The sequence below is a fragment of the Rhinopithecus roxellana genome, chromosome 20 (assembly GCF_007565055.1).
Source record: "Rhinopithecus roxellana isolate Shanxi Qingling chromosome 20, ASM756505v1, whole genome shotgun sequence".
Classification (NCBI taxonomy): domain Eukaryota; kingdom Metazoa; phylum Chordata; class Mammalia; order Primates; family Cercopithecidae; genus Rhinopithecus; species Rhinopithecus roxellana.
In genome coordinates, this window is record NC_044568.1 from 18,679,124 (window position 1) to 18,705,960 (window position 26,837).

General features: G+C 48.0%; 1 protein-coding gene and 1 pseudogene across 5 annotated transcripts in view; one reads left to right on the plus strand and one right to left on the minus strand.

Moving 5' to 3' along the window:
• ANKRD11 (ankyrin repeat domain 11) overlaps positions 1–26,837 on the minus strand; it is a 223,393-nt gene that overhangs the window by 142,173 nt on the left and 54,383 nt on the right. For all 5 annotated transcript variants that reach the window (XM_030925283.1, XM_030925282.1, XM_030925279.1 and 2 more), the window contains exon 2: positions 5,056–5,140. The gene's annotated coding sequence lies outside the window, so the exon portion shown is untranslated. The remainder of the gene's footprint in view (positions 1–5,055; positions 5,141–26,837) is intronic.
• On the plus strand, positions 910–1,296 carry LOC104662908 (annotated as a pseudogene).

The window sequence follows — 26,837 nt, forward strand, 5'->3', positions numbered from 1 at the left end:
AGCGTGCTGACAGCCAGAGCTCCCAACACCCTCTGCGTGATGACAGGGGTGGGCGAAGCTCCAACGTTCCAAACCCTCCCCCGGGCCCTGGGACTCTCCGCCCATCAACCAGAGCCCGGCAGGGAGGGAGTGGGGGGGCACTCAGCCACAAGTGCCCATTTTCACATGAACAAGTCTAACTTAAATGACACTGCATCTTCTGTAAGTTATTGCAGTTTAAAGAAGCCTAGCCACAGATAATTCCTCAGAACTCTAAAATAAAGACTCATTCTACTAAACAATGCAGTTATTTACCTTGGCATAATTATCACGCATATGTCTTTGATAATAATGGAAGCATGGTGTTATCTGTTTCTAAATCCCAGCAAAAACTGAGTTGAAAATGGAAATGAACTCACATCGGCACCTACACATCTCTCACAGGTCTGCAAGTCGAGTCCTGTGGCCGTCCGCAGCCCCAAGAGCCCCTGGAGCATTCCGTGGCAGAAGTACCCCGAAAGCGCACCAGGAATGGCATCCCACAGCCAATGAACACCCCAGGGGGTAAGGGTGCCAGGGAGACTCTGCACCCCCACCATGCCCTAGGGTGCAGAGAGGCCTGCCCAGGAAGAGCCTCTCTCTGCTTTCAAGGCCAGATTGGGGGGAGGCAGGAGGACGGCACAAAGACAGCGGCCCTGCCCCTCCCCACCTCCAACCTGGCCACCCAGACAGGGACCCCAGCACACCAGCAGCAAGCAGAGGGGGCTCGGCTCTGGCTGAGCAGACTTCCAGCCCAGCCACCACCATGGGCCTGCACACCCTCAAGGACACGGGCCGTAGGCACAGCTGCTCAGACTGTGCACTCGGGGACACTGAGGCGCACGATCGTACCTGCCTTACAAGTTCAACATTTCAGCTTTCCAACTTGGACCCGGCAGAATGGCTCCCGCAAAGAAGGGTGGCAAGAAGAAAAAGGGCCGTTCCACCATCAACGAGGTAGTGACCCGAGAATACACCATCAACATTCACAAGCGCACCCATGGAGTGGGCTTCAAGAAGCGTGCCCCTCGGGCACTCAAAGAGATTCGGAAATTTGCCATGAAGGAGATGGGAACTCCAGATGTGCGCATGGATACCAGGCTCAACAAAGCTGTCTGGGCCAAAGGAATAAGGAATGTCCCATACCGAATCTGTGTGTGGCTGTCCAGAAAACGGAATGAGGATGAAGAGTCAACAAACAAGCTCTATACTTTGGTTACCTATGTACCTGTTACCACTTTCAAAAATCTACAGGCAGTCCATGTGGATGAGAACTAATCGCTGATGGTCAAATATATCAAATAAAGTTATAAAATTGAAAAAAAAAAAAACAAGTACAACATTTCAGCAAGACAGAACTTGATTACTTTTCTATCTTAAACACAGATGTCAATTAAAAATGTAAAACATTAAGTTCAAGCCTCCTTTCCTATGAACAACACTGCCTCTGCTATCATTCACAAACCACTTTCAAACCCCCAATGTTTTGGAAACGTAATTCGAAAGTCCCATTTCACAGCAAGCATAAATGGAGCATCTACATGTTGTTAGGGTCAGCAGCCTGCTGTCGCTCAAGGCCACACTCACCGGACACCGCATGCTGGGGTCATCGGGGGCCACGCAGCCTCACCGCCTGAGAGGACTAACCATTCTGTTTTGCCAAGAAAGATGTCAGCTTCAACGACTTTTATACTGGAGAAACAATTTACAAACTCAAATTGTTTTAAAGCCTCTATTTTCATGCAGTTTTATTTCTGTAAAGTGTTATTTAATCTCTAAGGAAGTCTTTACAGTAGGTATGACCGTGACCACTGTCCTGGGTAGGAGACTGAGGCTTGGAGAGTGGAAGGGAGGGGCCAGGGCCACAGAGCCAGCACCAGCCAGACGAGCACACACAGGCTGTCCGGGACCCTGTGTCACTGCGGCCACATCTGGCCCCATCTCAGGGCAGGACCAGCCTAGAATCCATCCAAGCTGGGCCCCTAAGTCATGCCCGACGGGAGAAAAGAGCACAGCACCGCGTACTGAAGAAGCGACTGTAGATCTCATCTAAACTGCTTACATTCCACCTCAAGTCATCAAAGTGAAATACAAGAATGACACAAATACCAATTAAAAATATTAGAGAACCTGGAAAATTCTTCTTTATTTGCTTGAGACACGGTCTCACCCTGTGGTCCAGGCTGGAGTGCAGTGGTGCGATCATAGCTCACTGCAGCCTCAACCTCCCGGGCTCAAGTGATCCTTCCTCCCCGCTCAGCCTCTCCAAGTAGCTGGGACCACAGGCACATGCCACCATGCCTGGCTAATTTTTGTATTTTTTGTAGAGACGGGGGGGTCTTGTCATGTTACTCAGGCTGGTCCCGCACTCCTGAGCTCAAGTGATCTACCCACCCCATCCCAAAGTGCTGGGATTACAGGCGGGAGCCACTGCAACTGGCCAGCTATTCTCTTTTTCAAACCCTGCATTTTAATGCCAGATAAAACAATGGCAAACAGGCATTCAAGACCAGTCTGGCCAACAGTGAAACCCTATCTCTACTAAAAATACAGAAATTAGCTGGTCATGGTGGCAAGCACCTGTAATCCCAGCTACTCAGGAGGCTGAGGCAGGAGAATCTCTTGAATCTGGGAGGTGGAGTTGCAGTGAGCCGAGATGGCACCACTACACTCCAGGCCCTGGGCAACAGACCTAGACTCCATCTCAAAAAAACAAAACAAAACAAAACAAAACCAAAAAGAACAATGGAGAACAAGCCTCAGCGTGGTCCTCAGGAGGTCCTCCCATGCCCATGTGGGTCACGGCACCAATGGCCACACTGCGCCCAATCTCTGCTCAGGAGGGCCTCTCTGTAGCAACACTGCAGTCTCCCTGGTGGCCAAAACAGACCTCATGCTAAGGGCCTTCATCTTATTCAATCTAATTACCACAGACAAACAAAGACAAAATTCAATACTGAGTATTTATAGTTCACAAAAGTGACAAATGGCATGAAACACCTTAGATTATTACTGTGGCATGGTCACAAATGCCAACATTTCCTACGTCATCAAACCTAAGTAGCAGCACATCTATTCTTCTCAATCCACTACAGTGCCAGACATTTAGGCCAATTCCAGGTCCTATCAGCAGAGTTGCTGACAGCTTGTTCCCCTGTAATCAGAGAAGCATGTATTCTGAATCCATCCATAATTCCACCCCCCCCCCCCCCCCCCCGAGACAGAGTCTTGCTCTGTCGCCCAGGCTGGAGTGCAGTGCTGTGATCTTGGCTCAATGAAACCTCCACCTCCCAATTCAAGCAATGCTCCTGCCTCAGCCACCCAACTAGCTGGGATTACAGGCATTCGCCACCACGTCTGGCTAGTATCTACATTTTTAACAGAGATGGGGTTTCACCATATTGGCCAGGCTGGTCTCGAACTCTTGGCCTCAAGTGATTCACCCACCTTCACATCTCAAAGAGCTGGGATTACAGGCGTGAGCCACCGTGCCTGGCCACTAATTGTTTATTAATAATTTTATTTTTCACACTAGTAAGCAGCATTTTGGCCAGGTGTGGTGTCTCATACCTGTAATCCCAGCACTTTGGGAGGCTAAGGCAGGAGGACTGCTTGAGGGCAGGGGTTCAACACAGGCCTGGACAACATAACGAGACTCTGTCTCCACAAAAAAAAAAAAATTTAAGAAAAGAAAGAAAATGCAGCATTTTGCTTTTCCTTGTCATCCATTAAGGTCAGCAGTATCCTTTTCACGAGAAAGCACAGCTCAGACCCTGGGGTGTGGGGTGCTCCCTCATCGCTGCCCCCCTTTTCCCGTGTACTTGGCCCCTCCATGGCACCCCTACGATCACAGCCGGGCTCAGTCCACCTCCAGATCTTCAAAAACATCTCACTGGACCCACAAACATGCCCACTACCCAGGCTAGCTTCCTTCTAACTGCGAACCATCCCGCAGATTAAGAGAAGACAATTCTAGACCTATTTTCAGGGATATCTCAGATGATTCCCTTTCCTTCAAACCTCACCTCCATTTCCAAGGAAAGAATTCAGTCATATGAAAGAAAGCAGTCAGGTGTATCTTAAAGTGGCCTGACTCTAGGTGACGGAGATTAAGGACGGATACACCGAACTGCGAAGCTCTCGAAACAAGCTGCAGGAAAGGTTCTTTCATGTTTCCTAGGAGTAACAACACAAAACAGATCATGTATTTTTGGACTGTTCACTTTAAAACCCTGACTCACACCTGGCCAAAATATGAAAATTTAAATTAGCCAAGTTTTCTCTTCAACTGCTGTCAACCCACATATCAGAGAAAATAACCTGCCAGTCACCACGCGTCTCCCGAAGACAGGAGGACTCTGCCCTCCAGCACCACGTGCTTGGTCAGAGCTAAGGCCAAAGTCTTTATGGAGACTGCTGCCCCTCCTCTCAAAAAACATGCCTGTCACACCCAGGAGGAGGCAAGGAGTCAGGGCTGGCGAGCCAGGCTCCCACTCCGTACCTGCCTACCACACACACTGGCCTCCAGCTCCAAGGAAAAGCCAGAAGAGCATCTAGAGGGCTCCGCAGCAACACTGTGCCCAGAAGCACAGGACAACCTGGCGAGACCACCAGGATCCAACAAGAGCAGAACAGCTCCCAGGACACGGAATCCTCATGCAAACTGTTAGTTACCACGACATGCGCAGAGCACACAACACACAGCACGGGGGGATCTCGGTCATCTTCAGCCCATCCTAGGATGAAGAAAAGTAAAGGAAGACGAGAGGAAATAAACTTTTACAGGCTATTAACAAACTATTTAATTTTTCAGCAGATTTCTTCTCACTGTGACACCAAGGATCCCATTCATTAATCCAAAAAAGCTCACCTGTTACCACTCGGAAAACACTAAGTGAATTCCAGAACAAAATTCAAAACATTTGGACAAAACTCTATCAAGTCCAAGAACACCAGCCTGGACACTCACGCATTATTTTGATACTTATTTTTCCAAACCAATGACAATAACATAAACAGAATGCAGCGAATATTTACCGATTCCATAGCTGAAAGTCAGTGCTGATGAGGACTGTCTTTTAAATCCAATGGAGGTGTGTCCCAGAGCAGGGCTGAGTATATTCTGAAACAAGAGAGTGAAATTAGCTCATGTCAATAATAATTTCAGCCTCAGTTCTTTCATAGCTCTCGTCTCCCTCCATTTGGTCCACACGGTTTATTCCATCTCCCTTCCTCTCCCATAACCCACCGCTCAGCTCTTAGTCACTGTGCCAAGGCCAAAACTTATCGTCATTCATCAAATACTTTCACATCAAAATGCAGCAATTGCAACAACTTAAAGGTAAATCCAAAGTCCAATACAAAAACAGAGCAAATGACACTGATACAATCTTGTGAAATCACCATAAAACCAGATTTTAGAGGCTCTGGAGCTTTTTATACATAAGAAACCAAATAAACCAAGTGGGTAGTCTTGCCACATAAACAAAACATTACCAATAAGGTAAGTTTTTTAAAAGGCTTTTTCTTTTTTGAGACAGAGTTTCGCTCTTGTCCTCCAGGCTGGAGTGCAGTGGTGCAATCTCAGCTCACTGCAGCCTCCACCTCCCCTCCAGGGTTCAAGCGATTCTCCTGCCTCAGTCTCCCGAGTAGCTGGGATTATAGGCACCCACCACCACACCCGGCTGGTCTTGAACTCCTGACCTCAGGTGATCCGCCCACCTCGGCCTCCCAAAGTGTTGGGATTACAGGCATGAGCCACCGTGCCCTACCTTAAAAGGCTAATTTTAAGTTTAAGAAGCACATTAAGTTGTAAACTACACAAAAGGTGCAAAACAAGATAAGGTGGTTTTCATTTCCACTGAGTATTTTAAGAGGAAAGATTATACTGCAGTACCATTTTTTAGAAAGCTGAATAAGGCCGTGGACAGTGGCTCACGCCTGTAATCCCAGCACTTTGGGAGGCTAAGGTGGGTGGGTCACTTGAGGTCATGAGTTCAAGACCAGCCTGGCCAACAGGGCAAAACCCCTCTCTACTGAAAATACAAAAACTAGCCAGGTGTGGTGGCGTGTGCCTGGAACCCCAACTACTTGGGAGGCTGGGGCAGGTGAATCACTTGAATCCGGGAGGCGAAGGTTGCAGTGAGCCAAGATCGTGCCACTGCACTCTAGCCTATGTGACAGAGCAAGACTCATCTTTAAAAAAAAAAAAAAAAAAAAAAAAAGCAGCTGAATAAAACTATATAATCTCCCTGAAGAGCTCTGGGGGCTCCAAGAATAAAACAAACCAGTCTCAACGGGGGAAGAAAAAAAAAATCCACACCCATGTTACTTCAGTAACATCCAAACATCAGGCTCTCCTCCAACTCCACACACTTCCGTGTGCAGAACCAGGGAGGGAAGCACAGACAGGATTGAAGGCAGCTCCCAGGACAGGGCTTGCTGGTGCAGGTTCCCCAGCTCTGCACTTAGCATCCAAGAGAATCGTGTGTTTCCTGAGCAACACTCATGACATGTGTGTTTTGCAAAGATGGAGTGAGGTTTTTCCGTCCTTACTCTCCTGGACAGGATTGTTCAAAGCTACCATTAACCTCAAGGACCATTAAAAATAAACGTGTGCTGGGTGTGCGGACTCACGCCTGCAATCCCAGCACTTCAGGAGGCTGAGGCAGGCGGACTGCTTGAGCCCAGAAGTTGGAGACCAGTCTAGGCAACACAGTGAGTCCCCATCTCTACAAAAAATCCAAAAAATTAGCCGGGCATGGTGGCGTGTTCCTGTGACCAGAGCTACTCACACCACTGCACTCCAGCCTCAATCAATCCATCAATAAAAATAAATGTGAATAAGCAGCCTGGTTTCAGTGAAAAGCAGCAAGTGTGCCACGAAGCTTTCCGTAAAACCGCTCAGAGAGGGGAAGAGTATCAGCAGCAGGAAGCCAGCAAGGAACCCCAGCATCGACCCCCCGAGTCCTGAGGGTGCTCAAAGCACTGTGAGTCAAACAATTCGCACGCTCAGTGCCACTGGCATCTGGGTTCAGCGCGCAACAGGATTGAGCAGCATTGGTCTCCTAGGTGCCAGAAGGGCCACCCAGCAAATCCTGGCAACCAAAAATGTCTCCAGATGATATCGGCAGAAGGGGAAAACACGCCAGTGAGAACTACTGCTTTAATCCAACTGCTGTTTCACATATATGAAAAAATTGGGCCCAAATCAGGTAAAGTAAAACAAAACTAAGTTTTCTGTTGTCTTAGGGTCCTGCAGGGTATTAAAAGCAAGTTGGGAAGAGAAAATTCTGGTCTAAAGGTCTTTTCTTTCTGACTAAGAGAAAATCTCAATAACTGATCCCATTATTTCTGGAAGACAATACCAATCCAGAGCCTCTAAAATATTTGGAATAAACATCAAAGATTTTTTTTTTTAAGAGACAGGGTCTCACTATGTTGCCCAGGCTGGGATGGAGTGGTGCAAACACAGCTCACTGCAGCCTCGACCTCCTGGGCCCAAGGGGTCCTCCCACCTCAGCCTCCCGAGTAAAGAAAGGTTCTAAGGTATGAAAAAAAACTTCATTTAGAATACATGTTCACATCAAAACCACCACCACAACTATAAACAAGCTATGTTGTCAAACAGACAAGCACCAGGCGACACTTCTTACTGTCAGCTCATGTCTACAGCAACTCAGAAATCAACAGGTCTGTGGAGGCCGAGTGCAGACAGAGCCCATGGAGATAGGAAGAGTCAGTGTGTGATGATGGGACCAGGGAGTCAGGGAAGTCATGGACCATCACCCATCCACGTCTGGAGGTGGGGGTGAGGGTCGGCATATAGGCACAACCAAAACCATAATCCAGGTAAAACAACAGGGAGATGCTTCTACCTACAGAAATGGCAACAGGACAAGATGATAATCCCAGATGCTGAGGACGTCTGCTACACGCATTCTGTGTTAGAAAAACCAGGAGATATTTTTAATACTAATGGCAGTTCTCTCCGAATGGTGGAGCAATGCAAGGTTTTAAATTTCTCTTACTACTCTAGACTCCTTACTCTCACCAACTCCTTTAATGGGCTAGCTGCCATATTAGGGATAGGGAAAGAAAATTATTTAATACAATCAATGGGTAAAAAGTTACAGTTACATAAGAAGAAAGAGTTCCAGGGCAAACCTATAATCCCAGAACTTTAAGAGGCCGAGGTGGGAGGATCACGTCAGCGCAGAAGCCCAAGGCTGCAGTGAGTTAGGATGGCACCACTGCACTCCACCTGGGCAAGGGACTGAGACCCTGTCTAAGAATAAATATCCAAACCATTGTCAAGTAATAACACGATATTCGCACGGACCCAATCGCACCCCAGTTCTTCCAACGTCATCGGCTCTCCCCTTGCTTTGCTGTATGACAGCTGCTTTATGCAGGCTCTCAACAAACAGTCAGGGCCACAAGCACCGTCCGAAACAGAATGACAGCCTCCCTGGGAAGGAAGCTGGGCAGACCTGATGCTTATTTTTGGAAAGGAACGGAAGTTCAAGATGCTAACGTTTTTTTACAGAATCTCTCTTTTCTCTCCTAAGAGAATCACAAGTTTTAGGAGACTGTGACCTACACAACTCTATGAATGTTTAATTCACTCCCACCTTAATCACTTTTTCTGTTTTTCTTTCTTCCTATCAGGGCACATCAATTATCACTTTTTTCAATCAGGAGATCTACAATTGCTAACCATAGTCTTCAGTCCGCTAAGATGAGCAATTCTTTTTATCCACACTGACTAACTCCAACTGACAGCAAAGAAAAACCATGAGGCCTGTGGCTGCCCCACACCGCCTGCTCCTTCAGACAACCAAGGGCCAATCTGGTTTCACAGCTGTGAGCTCAGGCCCCTCAGCTCCCTCCCAACACCCGCAGAGCCCAGGAGTCCATGTTAGCAAAGACTGGTCCCTACAGTGTCCTTGGTCTCAAAACGCTGTTAGCCAGAGCACTTTTTCAATCATGACCGTATGCAAACGATGATTTTCACTCGCGTTAGGCTGAGTGGGAGGGTCCACAGGGGAGCCACTGACGATGGGCGTCTGCCCCCGACACTGGCTGACTAACTAGCACCATTAGCCTGGGCTCCAAACTGCAGTCACACCAGCCTGTCTCAGGGTCAGGTCTGTCTTTTCCCTACTTCCCACACAACGGCGGCTGTACATTCCTTTCACGAAACCCAGTGAGTACAGGAGCACACAGATGGGTTTTAAGAGAGTAGTGCAGAGCTGCGGCTTTCCTGATATATACCTTTTCAGTAACTTCAAATACATGCACAGAGAAAGTATGAGATGTGTGGTCAGAGTGAACCCGAAAAGGACAAGATGGTGCCTGCTGCTTTCAGGCAGAAACACCTAACGTGCAGCAGCAGGCACTCAGCACCTGACCTAACTCGACTCAGCCATGTGAGCCCACCATTACTACAGGTCAAAAATGGTCCCATAACCCCCACTCAGTTGTTCATAGCTGTTTTATTCATAAGCACCAGAAACTGGAATCAGCCCAGATGTGCTTCGATGGTGTAAGAAAACATTTTAAGGTCCATTTTCCAGGCGTGATCAGTCTGCGCACTGGCGGCCAGCCTGCGGAGGGAACAAACCGCACAGCTCACACACTGGGAAGGCCACAATAAAGAACAAAATGCAAAGGAGGGTCAACCCACAAATGGGAAGAAAGTTTCAGCACTGGGAAATAAAAACTTACGCAGGTAAGGGGACGGGGTACAACCTTATAAGGGGGATAACGAAACTCAGGCGACCTCCGGGAAGACTGCAACCCCATAGTACCCAACCAAAGAGGAACTGGGGGAGTGACTTGCATGCTGGGAGATAAGCTACCTGCTGTGGCTGCTGCGGGTGTGCCTGCCTACCAGGCACCCGATCTTGCAAGACTGCCATTAAAAATCTTGTTTCGGCCGGGCGCGGTGGCTCACGCCTGTAATCCCAGCACTTTGGGAGGCCGAGACGGGCGGATCACAAGGTAAGGAGATCGAGACCATGGTGAAACCCCGTCTCTACTAAAAATACAAAAAATTAGCCGGGCGCAGTGGCGGGCGCCTGTAGTCCCAGCTACTCAGGAGGCTGAGGCAGGAGAATGGCGTGAACCCGGGAGGCGGAGCTTGCAGTGAGCCGAGATCGCGCCACTGCACTCCAGCCTGGGCGACAGAGCGAGACTCCGTCTCAAAAAAAAAAAAAAAAAAAAATCTTGTTTCCTGGCCGGGCAGAGTGGCTCATGCCTATAATCCCAGCATTCTGGGAGGCTGAGGCAGGCAGATCACCTAAGGTTGGGAGTTCGAGACCAGCCTGACCAACATGGAGAAACCCCGTCTCTACTAAAAGTACAAAATTAGCGGGCGTGGTGGTGCATGCCTGTAATCCCAGCTACTAGGAGGCTGAGGCAGGAGAATCGTTTGAACCCAGGAGGTGGAGGTTGTGGTGAGCCGAGATTAAGCCACTGCACTCCAGTCTAGGTGACAAGAGCAAAACTCTGTCTTAAAAAAAAAAAAAAAAGAAAGAAAGAAAGAAAAAGAAGAAAGTCTTACTTCCGCTGTTCTGTGTGTCTCCAAGTCCATTCTTTGGGTTTGGACGGGTGAATGTGTGTTTCTCACAATGGGTAGACAGATACTAAGCTGCCGTCCACCCACACCACGCAGACCACTCAGCAGCAAACAGAGCAAACATTACACTGAGCAAAAGGCCAGTCGAAAAAGTCACAATTCTATGATTCCATGTATACGACATTCTTATGACCAATTCTTTAAATGGAGGACAAATCAGTGGTTCCAGGGGTTAGGGACCAGGGTGGGGAGATGGGATGGAAGAGGCAAATATGGCTAGGAAAGGGCAAAGGGCAGATCCTTGTGGTTGTGGAACTATTCAGTACAGCAACACGGCGGGGATGGGAGCCCTCAGTGGCAAACCTGCAGAGAACTCCAATCAATCAATCAGTCTCTCTCTCTCACACGTACAAGTAAACCTCAGGCAACCTGAGTTAAGACTGGTCAGCGATACCGTGTCCACATCCCGGCTGTGACGTTCTATTAAGGGCACAGTTCTCCAGTGTGTTACCACTGGAAGAGAGGAGGAGACGGCCAAAGTGTACAAGGGGCTCGCAAGGATTTCTTACAACTCTAAGTGAAGACACAAATTATTATTATTATTATTATTATTTTTTTTTTTTTTGAGACGGAGTCTTGCTCTGCCGCCCAGGCTGGAGTGCAGTGGCCGGCTCTCAGCTCACTGCAAGCTCCGCCTCCCGGGTTCAAGCCATTCTCCTGTCTCAGCCTCCCGAGTAGCTGGGACTACAGGCGCCCGCCTCGTCGCCCGGCTAGTTTTTTGTATTTTTTAGTAGAGACGGGGTTTCACCATATTAGCCAGGATGGTCTCGATCTCCTGACCTCGTGATCCGCCCGTCTCGGCCTCCCAAAGTGCTGGGATTACAGGCTTGAGCCACCGCGCCCGGCCGACACAAATTATTTTTTAAAAAGCTCAAATTAAAAAAAAAAAGTCCAAAAAAGAAAGTCCAATATTGATAATTTCATATGGCTTTATCTACTATCAACTCACTCTATCCTCACAATAATCCCACAAAGTAGGCATCATTATTATCTCCCCTTTGCAGATGAGAACACTGAGGCCCCAGGGGTGTGAGAAATTTAGTCAAGCTCACATTGACTAAATGTGGGGCCAAGACTTGAAACCAGGCTGGCTCCAGAGCCCACACTCTTCACCACAGTCAGTTTTGAAACTGGAAATGTAAAAACCATGAATATGCACCTGCTATTATTATGGCTTAAAAATCTCCGTACAATGTAACTCTAGAGGACTTAAACGGAACACTAAAGACCTATGATCCAGCCTCATCTCATTTTAGTTCTCAGTCAAGAAAAGACACAACCAATTGGATTCCACTCCCACAATGGTGCCAGGAGCCCCCAATGCCAAGGCCAGCTGGTGCGGACAGGCCACCTATCGCTCTGATCAGGCGAGTCTCCTAACCCTGGCCTCCTTCCAGTGAACACACCCGGCCCCTTCGTTTTTTTGGGCTGAGGGCAGAGAAGGTGCAGTTATTTGTTTCCTGTTTTTGGTGTTTCTTAAGGGTGGGGTGCTACTTGTTTGTTTTCTCTGATTTAAAGTGAAAGAGAAGGCTCGAGGGAATAAAGGCAACTAAGCAAACTTCAGAACTGAGGTGAGCATGGGGAGGAGCTAGAAGGAAAACCAGGTTTCCTTCTTCAATGCAAATGTTTCTTTTTACTACAGGGAAAAATGAAACAGGAAACAAAATGTTCCTAAACAATTCTCTTTATACCATTTAGCAGAAGAAGGTGCAAAATGGATGAATGCAGAATGAGAACGAGAAGAAATAATTTCACACAACCGTTCTTCCCTTTCCACAATGCCTGACCTGATAGGAATCAAACTCCTTTGCTAAAGAACAAAAGCCAACTATGGAAGGCAAGAGAACCTTCAGTCCTCAGAGAAGGCATCCAACTCCTGCCAGAACCTTCCCTTCCTCACCAGATCCAGGGGAATGGCAAAAACAGTTTGTGTTTGAAAGTAAACAGACACACAGCTATAATGAAAAAAAAAAAAAGGAAGCTGTAGATCAGAAACTGGGAAATATCTGAAAATTAGGAGGACAAAGGCATGAAATCAAACTAGAGAAAGTGACACAAAAGCCAACAGGGAGAAAAGTCCCAATAACACACCAGGAGAAGCTGCAGGAAGGACAGACAATGCAGGACTGTGCCATACCTGCCTCCCTCCCACAGGAGGCTCCACAAGACTCCAAGCAGCACCTGGCTCCCCACGCTCCACAGGACCCCAGCCAGCGCCGGTGGAGTTCACAAGCTCCCTGAGCAACAAATGCCAACTCCCTGCTTGGATTCACTAAAACAAGCCTCGAAAGGGAACGAGAAGCTCTGATGGTCACTTAAACATCACACACACACACACACACACACACACACACACACACACACACACACACACATCTGAAATCCTGACCAACAAAGACATAAGACCAACCTTTTAGAAAGTGTAAATCAGGCACACAGATAACCAATTTACTTCTAGCTCTTAGTAAACCCACAGAATTCCAATCAGCACCACACTCTCATGGCAAAACTCAAAAGAAACCATGAATATATTGTGATCTACTTGTCTCTGGAGCTCACTGCTGGCCTCACCATTTTATGATCAGCGTCATGGACACTGGGAAACAGAGAAGACGGAGAAATCCGGGAAGCGGCCGTTTCATTCAGTGTGAAGCTCCTACTCAACAATCACTTAGTTATGTGTGGCCTCTCCCAACACTCACTGTCTGTTTCTACAAAATGAATAATCCAAGTGGCGGCGGATGTCAGGACACCTGTTACCAGCCTGTCTTTTGCTAAGCAGGAACCTCAGAATCAGATACAACTCCATGAAGAACCATCTCTTGGTATGCAACCAGGTCTTCAATCAGTCAGTCAATCAACTCAGCAGAGGTGCATGATACAAGATCAATATACAAAAGTCAGCTGTATCATCATCATACACAAGCAATGTGCAATCTGAAAAAGATGAAGGAAACATTTCCATTTAAAACAGCATCAAAAAGAATATTTAGCAACAAATTTAACCAAAGAAGTGTAAAACTTGCACCCTGTAGCCACAAAACACTGCTGAAAGAAACTGAAGACCTACATAAGTGGGGAAGTCCCACATTCATGGATCAAAAGACACAGTATCTTTACAACAGCAACACTCGCAAGGCGGCCTAAGGATTCGTGCAGGGACGATCAGATTTCCAATTCCGTTTTCAAAATTGATCCAAATCTCTATATGGAACTGTAAACCTCTTACATACTACAACTTACAGAACCATACAAGTTTTTCTAAAACTTTTTTGAGAGTAGAAAAGACATAATTGAAATGTCTAGGGTCCGGGGTGGTGGCTCACGCCTGTCATCACAGCACTTTAGGAGGCCAACGCGGGAGGATCACTTGAGGTCAGGAGTTTGAGACCAGCCTGGCCAACGTGGCGAAACCCCATCTCTACAATAAATACAAAAAAATTAGCTGGGTGTGATGGCGCATGCCTGTAATCCCAGCTACTCGGGAGGCTGAGGCGGAAGAACTGCTTGAACCCAGGAGGCAGAGGTTACAGTGAGCTGAGATCGTGCCACTGCATTCCAGCCTGGGAGACAGAACGTGACTCCAAAAAAAAAAAAAAAAAAAAAGTCTAGTAATCATATGATGCCAGGTTTTTCTAAAATGATTATTTTTACTTTGAAGTATTAAGGGGGGGAAATAAAACAAGGGCACTGATTTGACATCTTTTTAAAACCTCTTTAGTTTGAAAGGTCTAAAAGTCTTCAATATCGGCCAGGTGCAGTGGCTCATACCTCTAATCCCAGCACTTTGGGAGGCCAAAGTAGATGTATCACCTGAGGTCAGGAGTCTGAGACCAGCCTGGCCAACATGGTGAAACCCCATTTCTAATAAAAATACAAAAATTAGCCAGGTGTGGTGGTGGGCACCTGTAATCTCAGCTACTCGGGAGGCTGAGGTGGGAGAATCACTTGAACCCAGGAGGCAGAGGTTGCAGTGAGCCAAGATCATGCCACTGCACTACAGCCTGGGCGGCAGAGCAAGACTCCATCTCAAAAAAATAGATTAATTAATTAAAATAAAATTATTTGGCCGGGCACAGTGGCTCACGACTGTAATCCCAGCACTTCGGGAAGCTGAAGCGGGCGGATCACAAGGTCAGGAGAGTGAGACCATCCTGGCTAACACAGTGAAACCCCGTCTCTACTAAAAATAGAAAAAATTTAGCCGGGTGTGGCGGCGTGCGCCTGTAATCCCAGTTGCTGGAGAGGCTGAGGCAGGAGAATGGTGTGAACCCGGGAGGCGGAGCTTGCAGTGAGCAGAGACTGTGCCACTGCATTCCAGCCTGGGTGACAGAGCAAGACTCCATCTCTAAATAAATAAATAAACAAATAAACAAACTTCTTCAATAACCAACACAACATTCTTTCCTTTAAAAATATACCACTATCATAGGCCGGGCATGGTGGCTCACGCCTGTAATCCCAGCACTTTTGGAGGCCGAGGTGGGTGGATCACAAAGTCAGGAGTTCGAGACTAGCCTGGCCAACATGGTGAAACCCCTTCTCTACTAAAAAGACAAACATTAGCCAGGTGTGGTGGCGGGCACCTGTAATCCCAGCTACTCGGGAGGCTGAGGCAGGAGAATCACTTGAACCCAGGAGGCAGAGGTTGCAGTGAGCCAAGATCATGCCACTGCACTCCAGCCTGGGCGACAGAGCAAGACTCCACCTCAAAAAAAAAATAAACAAATAAAAATACACCACTGTCCCTGAATGTGTAGTGTTCTTTTGATTTAGAATATGAGCCCACAATGATTTGTACAGCTCAACGTCTAAGACGCAATGAACAGAATGTAAATGGGGGCTGGGGGAGGGAAGGGACTACACAGCTTCTGAGAGAACAGCAGCACCCCTGAAGCATGGGGTTCTCACTCTCATGCTCAGACGTTCTAGTACGCAGCAGGCGCGTTGCCCTTCAATAAGGACAAAAGCCAACAAATGCCCCTTGGATGAATGGCTGACTGGCAAGCATTCCACACTGCAGGCTCTGTCCCTGCCCGGCTAGACTTGTCCACCATCTTGAAACACTACTTTTCCATTTTATTAACGCAACCTGATGGCTGGCCACTGTAGCAAAAGAAACATCACCAAAATGAATTCTACTTCTTCCTTAAGACAAAGGGAGTCTGCTCCTTACATATGACCTTACACAGTTTCTTTCTGAGAGTCACCACGTTCGTCAGCCCTGCCTGTGCTCTCCTCTTGCCACTGTGCTTCCCCCTACGTCACAAAGGAAGCCCCTGTAAGCCTTGGAAGTGGGTGCGCAGGCGGAGAAACAGAAATGGCCACTCCAGGCTCAACCTATCCATCCCAGCCTCCTTCTAAGACCAAGGCGCCGCTGACTCAACCCTGCTTCCGGACGCCCAGGATTTACATCTGCTCCTTCCTCCTGTTTGCATTCAGTGAAATTCTCTCCTCTCCCAGAAGTTTCCACATAAAACCTGCCTCTTTGTTTATTAAGAATTGTTTACAGAACTCTCAAGCAGCAAAGGCAAAGTACAGAAGATAAATACGAGCCAGCTGGCCGGTGCGTGCGACTGGATGAACATCTTTACCCACGCCTGCACCAGCTCCGCATTGTTCAGCGACACGGCCCGTGTCTGGAAGAGTCCTGGCAGACTGCACGGGCTGAAGAGAGAGCCAGCCGCTGAGGGGCTGCCCCTCCCATCACCACCACTGGCCACACCATGGTGATCACACACCCACGCACGCCCACTCTGTGCTCTCCACACATCGCCTCATTCAACCCCCACGACAGCCCTGAAGAGATGCCACCTCCATGTTTCTTGTGAGAAACACGGAACATAACTGGCACTCATCTAACATGGTCTGGCAGTAGCACTGAGCCTACAGACCACTCTCTCTTCCCAGGCTTCCGCTCCACCATTCCCAGCTTCCCTTGTAAACTTCCTTTCCATTCTGTTTCACTTGCTAGGTCTCCTTCCTCCACCTCCTCCCTCAATGTCTTCAGCCACTGCCTGGCACTCTCACCTGCCTCTGGCTTTAACAACCTGCTGCTGAATCTCAGCTCTGCCCATCAGAGCTGAACCCGCTGAAACCACTGCACCAATGTCCAACCAGAGACGCTATCAGTCAGAGACAATGTTCCCACAGAGCTCAGCTCTCCTCACACAGGTTGTGCACACACAGAGCCCTCACCTCACTCCTTCCTGTACCCCCGCCCTGCTGCAGGGCGCTACTCTCTAACTAGCCTCCAAGCCAGAAACCAGCTGCCTCCTCCTCCCTACGAAAAGCCCACTTATAAATCCTGTCCATTCCAGCTGCTGCCCATCACTGTCAATCCTCCCTACGGCCACCGCCCTGATTTCCAGTTCAAGAGTGTCTCCATATTTCTTTACCTACATCATCATAACAACTTACTTATCTCCACCTCCAGCCACACACATCATCAACTTATTCCCCACAGTGCTAAGGCGAGAATCTGCCACATCTGATTCACTTCTTACTGACACCTCAGTCTGGTGTGCAGAAGTCACTGGGCTAACAAGCAATATATTCATGTTGTACATCGTGACGCCATACACACACACACACACACACACACACACCCCTGGAAAATAAAAGCTTCACAGGACAAAAGCTCCCAGCCCTACATGGGACACACTCCAGTGTTTCTCCAGGCTGGTAGCCGCTATTTGTGACCTCAGGACCCATCGCCGTGGCATGAACTGTGTTGAGTGCCACCACCTGGCTGCCTCCCCAGCCTCTGAGCAACCGCAAACGGATTCCAGTTCAGGAGGGTCCCTGTCCATCTTCCTAGAAAGCCCTTTTCCACTGTGTCCACCTGGCAAACGCCTATTCATTCTTCAAAGCCAAGCTCGGGTCTTGACTTTCTTCCTGATACTTCTCAATATTCTTCAAATTCTCTAGAGTGACACGTATGGTTTTTATATTTTTATACTATGTCACCACCATACCCGAAACCTTACCAATCACACATTCACCCCCATTCACACTCTGTCACAGTATGGTCTGAGCCCAGGAGTTCAAGACCAGCCTGGGCAACACAGTGGGACCCTATCCCTACAAAAAACAAAAAAATCAGGCATGGTGGTACATGGCCGTGAGTTCAGCTACTCAGGAGGATCACTTGAGCCTGTGAGGTCCAGGCAGGGAGCTTGATCACAGCCCCACACTCCAGCCATGGGTGACGGAGTGAGACCCTATGTCACACACACACAAAATATATGGACACACATTATAATGTGACACAAAATATAATGACACACACAATACATTATGTAGGAGCATTGCCATAAGAAAAACAGCTGTCCCTTGGCCTCTGAGCATTCTACCCTTTTGATCCATTCAGCTTAATTCTTTGGAACAGATGGACATTCACCATAAGATCAAGCTTATGGACAAGAGTAATTCAGAAATGAAAAAGAAAGACAGTAAGGAGACCTCCCCTTCAAGAGGGTTTCATGACAAGGCCCAGCTGAGTGGCCATGACTGGCTGGATCCTTCGGCCCTAACATATGGAATGCTCCAGGCTCTTTCAGTCTGCTAACCTACAAGTTAATTAGTCCATTTCTAGAAGAAAGTGTCCATTTTCTCCTCTGCAGACTTTCCACTTCCTGACAGCACAGGAACCCAACAGTATGCCAAGTTCAGACTCCTTTTTCTTTCCACTTCACTACCACCAACAGGTTTTCAAACACACCATTCAGAACAGAAACATGGCGTTGGCCACCAGTCCCAGCTCCAGCAACACTAAAAGGCCTCTCCCGAAAGGAGCAGCATGAGCACAAGAAAGAAGGAACGGGCTTGGACACGGAGGCTGGGCACGCCACCTTCTCCAGCCCCAGAGTCCCAGTGTGCTTCAGAATCCAAGAACTCCTGAGAAAACAGCTACGTCGACATCTGATATTAGTAACATTTGATGGTTTGACCACAGTATGAAGGGGAGGGGGACACGGACAGGACACTGGCCTCTAAATACAGAAGATTCCAGCTCCCAGTTGGTTACTCTGAGAAGATGTGCCCAGTGTGTCACTACGGAGAAGGGAGGATGCCCATCTACCCTGCCTGGCCCGCACCACCCACTAGAAATAAACAACAGGCCCCAAATGCAAACAGGACCAAGAGAAGGGCCACACGACAGCTGCACCCCAGTGCCTCCAAGACGCCACTCACCCACAGTGTGCCCTACACATACTCACCTCAAGACACTATGGATTCTATGTGTCTGGGGGTAAAGGCTGCAATTTTTAAAATGTTTTCCAAGTAAATCTAATTTAAAAAATCACTGGTCTAGCCCTTCCTCACCCAAACTCCCAATCATACAGTTGTAGAAATAATGACCATAAAGCAATTCTTCTCTAACTTGAGAATTCTTATACCCTTCTTCTCCACCTAAGTCGGAAAGACTCAGTCTGATAAAGAAAGCCATAAAAATAGTCTAGAAAAGTTGCTGCAGCCAGGAGGAGCAACACCACACAGTCCTGTGTCTCACCACTGCCCAGGCCACCTGAGCCCCACCTGTCACGGTGAGGCTGCAGAAGCATGCGACTGGCTTCTCATCAGCAGAAGGAAAGTTGGCCTAACAGTCCGTGCCTATAAATTCCACAACAGATGTCTTCTGGGGTCCAAAATCTGCTCTTATTAAAGAGTGGCATGTGGGATGGGCACAGATTCACACAGGCACACCACACACACGAGGTCTCAGGACTCTAGCCAAGGTCTTCTACCTTCTAGTGGCCTCGTGTTTGATGAGCATCTAATAACTGAGACAGGAAAGCACTGGATGGAGACGCAGGGAGCACCCCGGGCGTCTGGGGCAGCCTTGCCCTGAGGAAGTTATGCTCTAACTGGTGAGACTGCACCAAGGCACAAGAATACCCGCGACAACCTGAAGTGTCCATGCGGACGGCTGGGTGAAGCAGGGTGCAGGCCCAGGTGCAAACACTCACCTGCCAGAAACCCAAGACCAACCAATATACCCACAGCCACCAGCTCTTCATGCACACATGTGCCTTTGGTCTGTCCTCCCGGGAGCCCAAGACCAACTGACGCCCCCACAGCCACCAGCTTCATGAGAGGTGAAGGCAGCTGGGCTTCTGGGTCGGGGGGGACATGGAGAACTTTTCTGTCTAGCTAAAGGTTTGTAAACACACCAACCAGCACTCTCTATCTAGCTAAAGGTTTATAAACATACCAATCAGCGCTCTGTAAAATGGACCAATCAGCAGGACGTGGGCGGGGCCAAATAAGGGACTAAAAGCTGGTCACTTGAGCCAGCAGCGGCAGCCCGCTCGGGTCCCTTCCACGCTGTGGGAGCTTTGTTCTTTCGCTCTTCACAATCAATCTTGCTGCTGCTCACTCTCTGGGTCCGCACCACCTTTATGAGCTGTTAACACTCACGGGGAAGGTCTGCGGCTTCACTCCTGAATGTCAGCGAGACCACGAACCCACGAGAAGGAAGAAACTCCAGACACGTCTGAACATCTGGAGGAACGAACTCCAGACACACCATCTTTAAGAACTTTAACACTCACCGCGAGGGTCCGCGGCTTCATTCTTGAAGTCAACGAGACCAAGAACCCAGCGGAAGGAACCAATTCTGGACACATTCACACACAGATGTGCTTTCATTCTGTCCTGCCGGGAGCCCAAGACCAACTGACTGTCCACTCAAGGAACAGACCAACTGACACACCCACAGTCACTAGCTCTTCACATACATGTGCTTTCGGTCTGTCCACTCAAGGAGTAGGAAGCCTTTTTCACTTCAACTTCCACATTCAGTTCAACGTACTGGTGCCGCCCATCACCTCTAAATCACTGCAAGTTTCCAGGACAGCCAGTTGTGTCCCGGAGCTGTGCTGAACACGCCCACCAGCCCAGCAGGTGCTGCTGAGAGCAGAGGGTTCTGCAGGGCCACACATTCTTCCAACAATCTGACTGCAGGCCCCCCAGCAAAAGGAAAGATTTCCCCATTTGGGAAAGTGGACTAAAATTTTCTTCTATTAAAACATGATAATTCAGCCGGGCACAGTGGCTCATGCCTGTAATCCCAGCACTTTAGGAGGCCGAGGCGGGTGGATCACGTGAGGTCAGGAGTTCGAGACTGGCCTGGCCAACTCGGTGAAACCTATCTGTACTAACAATACAAACATGAGCTGGGGATGATGGCTGACTCCTCTAGTCCCAGCTACTCGGGAGGCTGAGGCACAAGAATTGCTTGAACCCAGGAGGTGCAGGTTACAGTGAGCCGAGATCGTGTCACTGCACTCCAGCCTGAGCAACAGAGTAAGACTCAGTCTCAAAAAAGAAAAAAGATAATCCAAGTTTCTCCCGACAGATGACACTCATCAACAAGAAATTCAAGCAGAAAAGACTCCTGTCTCTAACAGCAAGAATTATACAAGAGCCTCAAGCGACGTCTGCCTTGGGTGTCGGGACAGAGCAAACAGGACGGCTGTTCGCAGAAGCAGGACTGAAGCGTGCAGAGGCATGGCCGTCAGAGCTCTTCCTCCCGGAATAACTAGTCCTCTGAGCTGCTCCTTCAGATACAAAATAAAAAGTAACTCTTAACACTGACAAGTCAATGGAGGATACTTGCAAAAACCAAAAAAGTTTTACTATATTTCTGTTTTAATAAAATTATTATAATCACCTGAGGTAAATGTGAGGGAATTAATAACTAGACAATTGTCAGAGGTCATTTAAGGTTAAACAATGGTATGCCCAAAGTTTTGTGTTTTGCTCTTAAATAAACTTACCTACTTTCTTAAGCTAATTGAATAAAATTTAATATACATTTATCAACCACATATTTTAAAAACAGAGAACACTAGGAAACTCAAAGCAGTTTCCTTTAAACAAAAGATGGTCACAGTTGATGAATTTAGAGCACTTGTCCCCAATCTCCTAAAAAGCGACATACGAGGAAGGAGACGTCACAGAAGAAAATGATGACACACACCCAAACGGCCTCAGCCTGTGTGCGACCATTTTCACAACAGGTAAAGGAATGGAGCCAGACTCCTTGAGAACAGACCCATCACTGAAAATGCAGCACACACCTTCTAACCTAGAAACAGAGAAGAAAGGAATGTCCACTTATGAAGAGGGGCAACAGTGGACTCTCAATCCAGGAACCAAGCATGATGCTATGTATCCCATGACAGAATTTTTTTAAAGCCACCAAAAAATACCAAGAAGTGAAAGACTGTATTGTTTGCCTCAACATCGATTTTCTTCACTCTCACGTTCCCAAACCAGTGCGGCAAACAGGCCGGTTCCTCCCGCCTCCCACTGATTCCTCCACTCCCCTATTTCCTCTCCTCTCTCCTCATTCACTTCTTCTCCTGTCTGCTCTTCGGTGCCTCCTACTCTCTCACTGAGCAACCCCTTACTCCCCAGCATGCCACCATCTCCCCTGAGCAAACAGTCCTCCAGAGACAGTCCTCCAGAGCTCTCTCCAATCTGACACCTCTCCCAAGAGCCCACTCCCCAGATGTCCAGGGGGTTTATGAAAGCTGTGGACTCAAGACTAGAGACGCTGTCCCTCCGACCAGCTCTCTCTGGCTCTTCCTGTATGGTAGGGAGGCTGTGCTGCCCTGGCCACTCTTTTCTCTCTGGCCTCTGCACCTCCCATGCATCCACTCCGTGCCTCTCTACTGCTCCTAATGCCACTCCTAGCTCCAGCAACCCACCCTCCAGTGCGCCTCGACGCTGTGCCCAGTTCAGTCTCCTGTGGGTCAGTGCGGGGGAGTGCATGATGCAAACTAGGCCCAGGGGCTGTGGAGTCGGGCAGCCATGGTTAAAATCATTCCTAGTTTCCTCATCTGTAGAAAAATTCCGGGATACAAAATATAAGATGAATATACACAAGTCCATTATATTTCTAGAAACCAATACCAGGCAGAGTCCACCATGAAGGCAGGTGGCAGTGTCCCAAGGAAAGTCCAGTGGCCAGCAAGGCAACACAAGCTCGGACACAGTACGGGCACTGGAGGTGGGTCCATGAACCACGTGCGCAGCCCAGGAGGCCGGGACAACAGCCCAGGAGGCTGGGACAACTGGTGTCTACATGAAGACTAGGAACAGCTGGCTTCTTATCTCACACCATACACAAAAATCAATTTAGGATACATTAAAGTTGTAAATGCAAAGGGCAAAAGTACAAAATATGCAGAAGGCATAGGAAGTTATCTTTATGGCCTTGGGATAGGAAATATTTTTTTTCTTTTCTTTTTTTTTTTTTTTTTTTTGAAGACAGAGTCTCACTCTGTCACCCAGCTGGAGTGCAGTGGTGTGATCTCAGCTCACTGCAGCCTCCGCCTCCTGGGTTCAAGTAGTTCTCCTGTCTCACCCTCCCGAGTAGCTGGGACTACTGGCATGTGCTACCATGTCCAGCTAATTTGTGTGCGTGTGTGTGTGTGTGTGTGTGTGTATTTTTAGTAGATACAGCATTTCACTATGTTGGCCAGGTTGGTCTTGAACCCCTGACTTCAGGTGATCCACCCACCTGGGCCTCCCAAAGTGCTGGGATTACAGGCATGAGCCACCGTGTCCATCCAAGAAAATTTTCTAAAATAAGACATAATGAGTCATGATCCACAGTTTGGAAGGCATTGTCCCCAAGAACCAAGCACAGTCCCTTCGAAGTTAAAGTATTCAAATCTCAAGTCATCAAACGTTACTGCATTTAGGAGGCCGAGGTGGGAGGACTGCTTGATCTCAGGAGTTCAAGGCCAATCTGGGCAACACAGTGAGATCTCATCTCTATAAAAAATTTTAAAATAAACCAGCCAGGTGCGGGGGTGCATCCCTGTGATCCCAGCTACCAGAGAGGCTGAGATGGGAGATGGTTTGAGTCAAGGAGTTCATGATCACACCACTGCATTCCAGCCTGAACGACAGAGCAAGACCCTGCCTCAAATAAACAAACAAAAAAATTTAACCTTTCTCTTAAGAAAAACAAAACCAAACAAAAAAGAACTGTATTCTTCCATTCATACTGAAGGTAGAGATCACAATGGGAAACTCCCTCCACGTAGCACACTGTTCAAATACACGTGCATGCACAGTCCCAGTCAGCGTCTTCTTTCCTACCTGCAGCACTGAAGGTTCAAGTAAATCCCACTGTTTTCAGTAAACAGAAAACTCTTTTGGAAAATGCTGTTTTCTAGTATAGACAACTAAATCCTAAGCACAAATATACAGGACCTCTGAATATATAAAAATTTAAAAGCAGACAACACTAAATTAATGATTTTACTTCTAAGGAGATAAAATCAAATGTTCCTTGACTTGCAATGGGGTTATCTCCCAATAAACCCAGTGTAAAGTGAAAAATCCTAAGTCAAACCGTCGTTATGTCAGGGACTATCTGTATACACATTTAGTCAAAGTTCTCCATGTCAAACAGTGATCCAGGGACAAGGGTGAGAAATCCACCTAAAATGCAATGTGATGTTTAGGATGAAGCTGAAACACCATAGCGCCTCAGCAATCGAGGTTGCGAACACAACCATACAATCAGCAAAGAAAAGCTTGTTCTATTCTTCATCTACACCACTCACACACAACGCCAAAGGGGTTCTCAACACAGCTCTGCACACCTCAGAACTCTGTGGAATGTTTTCATTCCCAATGATCACCAACAGAGCCAGTTGTAAGCTCAACTCTAATACTACCCACAGTGCAGTTGACCTAGACTGACAGGCGGCCTCCGGAGAAGTAAAGGACTCCAGCTCTATTGCACACACCCACAGCAGGAGGCCTGTGTCTCTCACAGGTGTGGGGGCCGAGCGGCAGCCCACTATCTTAACTCCATGATCTGTGACCTGGCTCTCATGAGGAATCTGACAAAGAATCAGACTCAGAGGAAATCACAGCCTTTCAGGACTGAGGTCTAAAACACAGAACCTCCAACCCAGTGCTCACCCGCAACCATTTCCCTGCCTCCTCCTACTTCTCTAGTCCTCAAGGGGACAATGGCAGTTCACATCAGGAGGCTTCCTCTGAAAGAATTCAGTGTGCTGCGATTAAAAACAAACATTTTATCAATATATTCATGTAAAATGTACATGATCCCTGGGGAGGAGGGATAAAATAACAGTGGAACTAGGAAAAGCAGACCAGCAGAAAATGTCTAGGGCCAGTGTGGTGGCTCACACCTGTAATCCCTGTAATCCCAGAACTCTGGAAGGCTGAGGTGGGAGGATCACTTGAGGCCAGAAGTTCCAGACCAGCCTGAGCAACATAGTGAAACCTCATCTTTATAACAATAAAAACAGAATAAAAACGTAGCTGGGCATGGTGGTATGCACTTATGGTCCCAGCTACTCAGGAGGCTGAGGTGGGAGAACTGCTTGAGACCAGGAGGTCAACACTGCAGTGAGCTGTGAGCACCAGGCTGTGAGTACCACTGCACTCCAGCCTGGATGACATGGCAAAACCCTGTCTCAAAAGCAGGGGGAGGAGGAGGGAGGAGGGAAAGGAAGAAAGCAAAAGAAAACATCAAGCACAAACTAAGGGCCCCAAAAAATCCAACACACAGCAACGTGGGCAGAGCCCTGGAGAAGCCAGAGGACACCCAGGCACCACCCAGCAAGGGGCTACAGAAAGGGGGCCGCATGCCTCCAAGCCTGCCAGGACAGAAAATAAATCCATGTGGCATCAACAGGCACATCTGTGGCTCTGTGGCAATGCTTGAGTGTGCACGAATCCTGGTGTGGCTGTGTGTGTCACAGTCAAAACAGAAAGAGAGTGCGCATTGCGGTTTACAAAAAGTAAGTTTCCTTGCGGCCAGGCACGGTGGCTCACATGTGTAATCCCAGCACTTTGGGAGGCCGACGCGAGTGGATCACGAGGTCAGGAATCAAGACCATCCTGGCTAACACAGTGAAACCCCGTCTCTACTAAAAATACAAAAATTAGCCGGGCATGGTGGTGGGTGCCTGTTGTCCCGGATACTCAGGAGGCTGAGGCAGGAGAATGGCGTGAACCCGGGAGGCGGAGCTTGCAGTGAGCCGAGATCGTGCCACTGCACTCCAGCCCGGGGAACAGAGTGAGACTCCGTCTCAAAAAAAAAAGTTTCCTCGCTATGCCTGTGCTAAAAGCCTCTGGAGTACAGTTCTAAAATATTTACATGAATTTTCATTCTGAAGAGGCTGCAGAACTTCTCGACACAGGCTCTCCTACACAGACTCCATTACGCAGATGCTTTAAGATCTTGCACATCCAATGTCAGAATATATTCCATCACCCAGCAACAAATGCAGTCAGGAAAAAACTTCAGAAAAAGAATCATTAAAAAATATGCAAACCTGGCCAGGCGCAGTGGCTCACGCCTGTAATCCCAGCACTTTGGGAGGTTGAGGCAGGCGGATCATGAGGTTAGGAGATCGAGACCATCCTGACTAACACGGTGAAATTCTGCCTCTACTAAAAATACAAAAAATTATCCGGTCATGGTGGCGGGCGCCTGTAGTCCCAGCTACTCAGGAAGCTAAGGCAGGAGAATGGCGTGAACCTGGAAGGCGGAGTTTGCAGTGAGCCGAGATTGCACCATTGCACTCCAGCCTGGGTGACAGAGCGAGACTCCGCCTAAAAAAAAAAAATCCGCAAACCTGATTCTTAAAAAATTAAACATACCCTCCATAACTGAGCCATAGCCACAAGCAGGTATCTCTCTGTGATGGCAAGGTGACAGTCAACTACGGCACTCACCAAAAAGGCGACTTCCCCATCATCCATGCAAAGACCTTTCCCAAAGTCACCAGACCTCAGTTCAAACTCAAATCTGATCTAGAAATTAAAACTCCTTGTACTAAAAAGAAAAATCAAGGTTAACTGTGACTAAGATCCAAGAAATAAACTTTTTAAAAAGTAATAAACATGAATCATCAGCATGAAGAAGGTCTATGCACAGTGAGCATATGGCACACAGATGCAGCGCACCGAGGGCCAAGGGAAAGGCGGCAGGGCTCAGAAGGAGACTCAGCAGAGGGAGGACACCCCGGCTGCCGACGCACCGTGCACCGGTGCCAGTGCTTTGGCGAACATGCCGGGTCATGTCAACGCTTTCCTCACTAACGATTTCATTTCCATATTCTACACTCTAACTCTACACTCTCAAAACATAATCAGAAACAATGTTTTG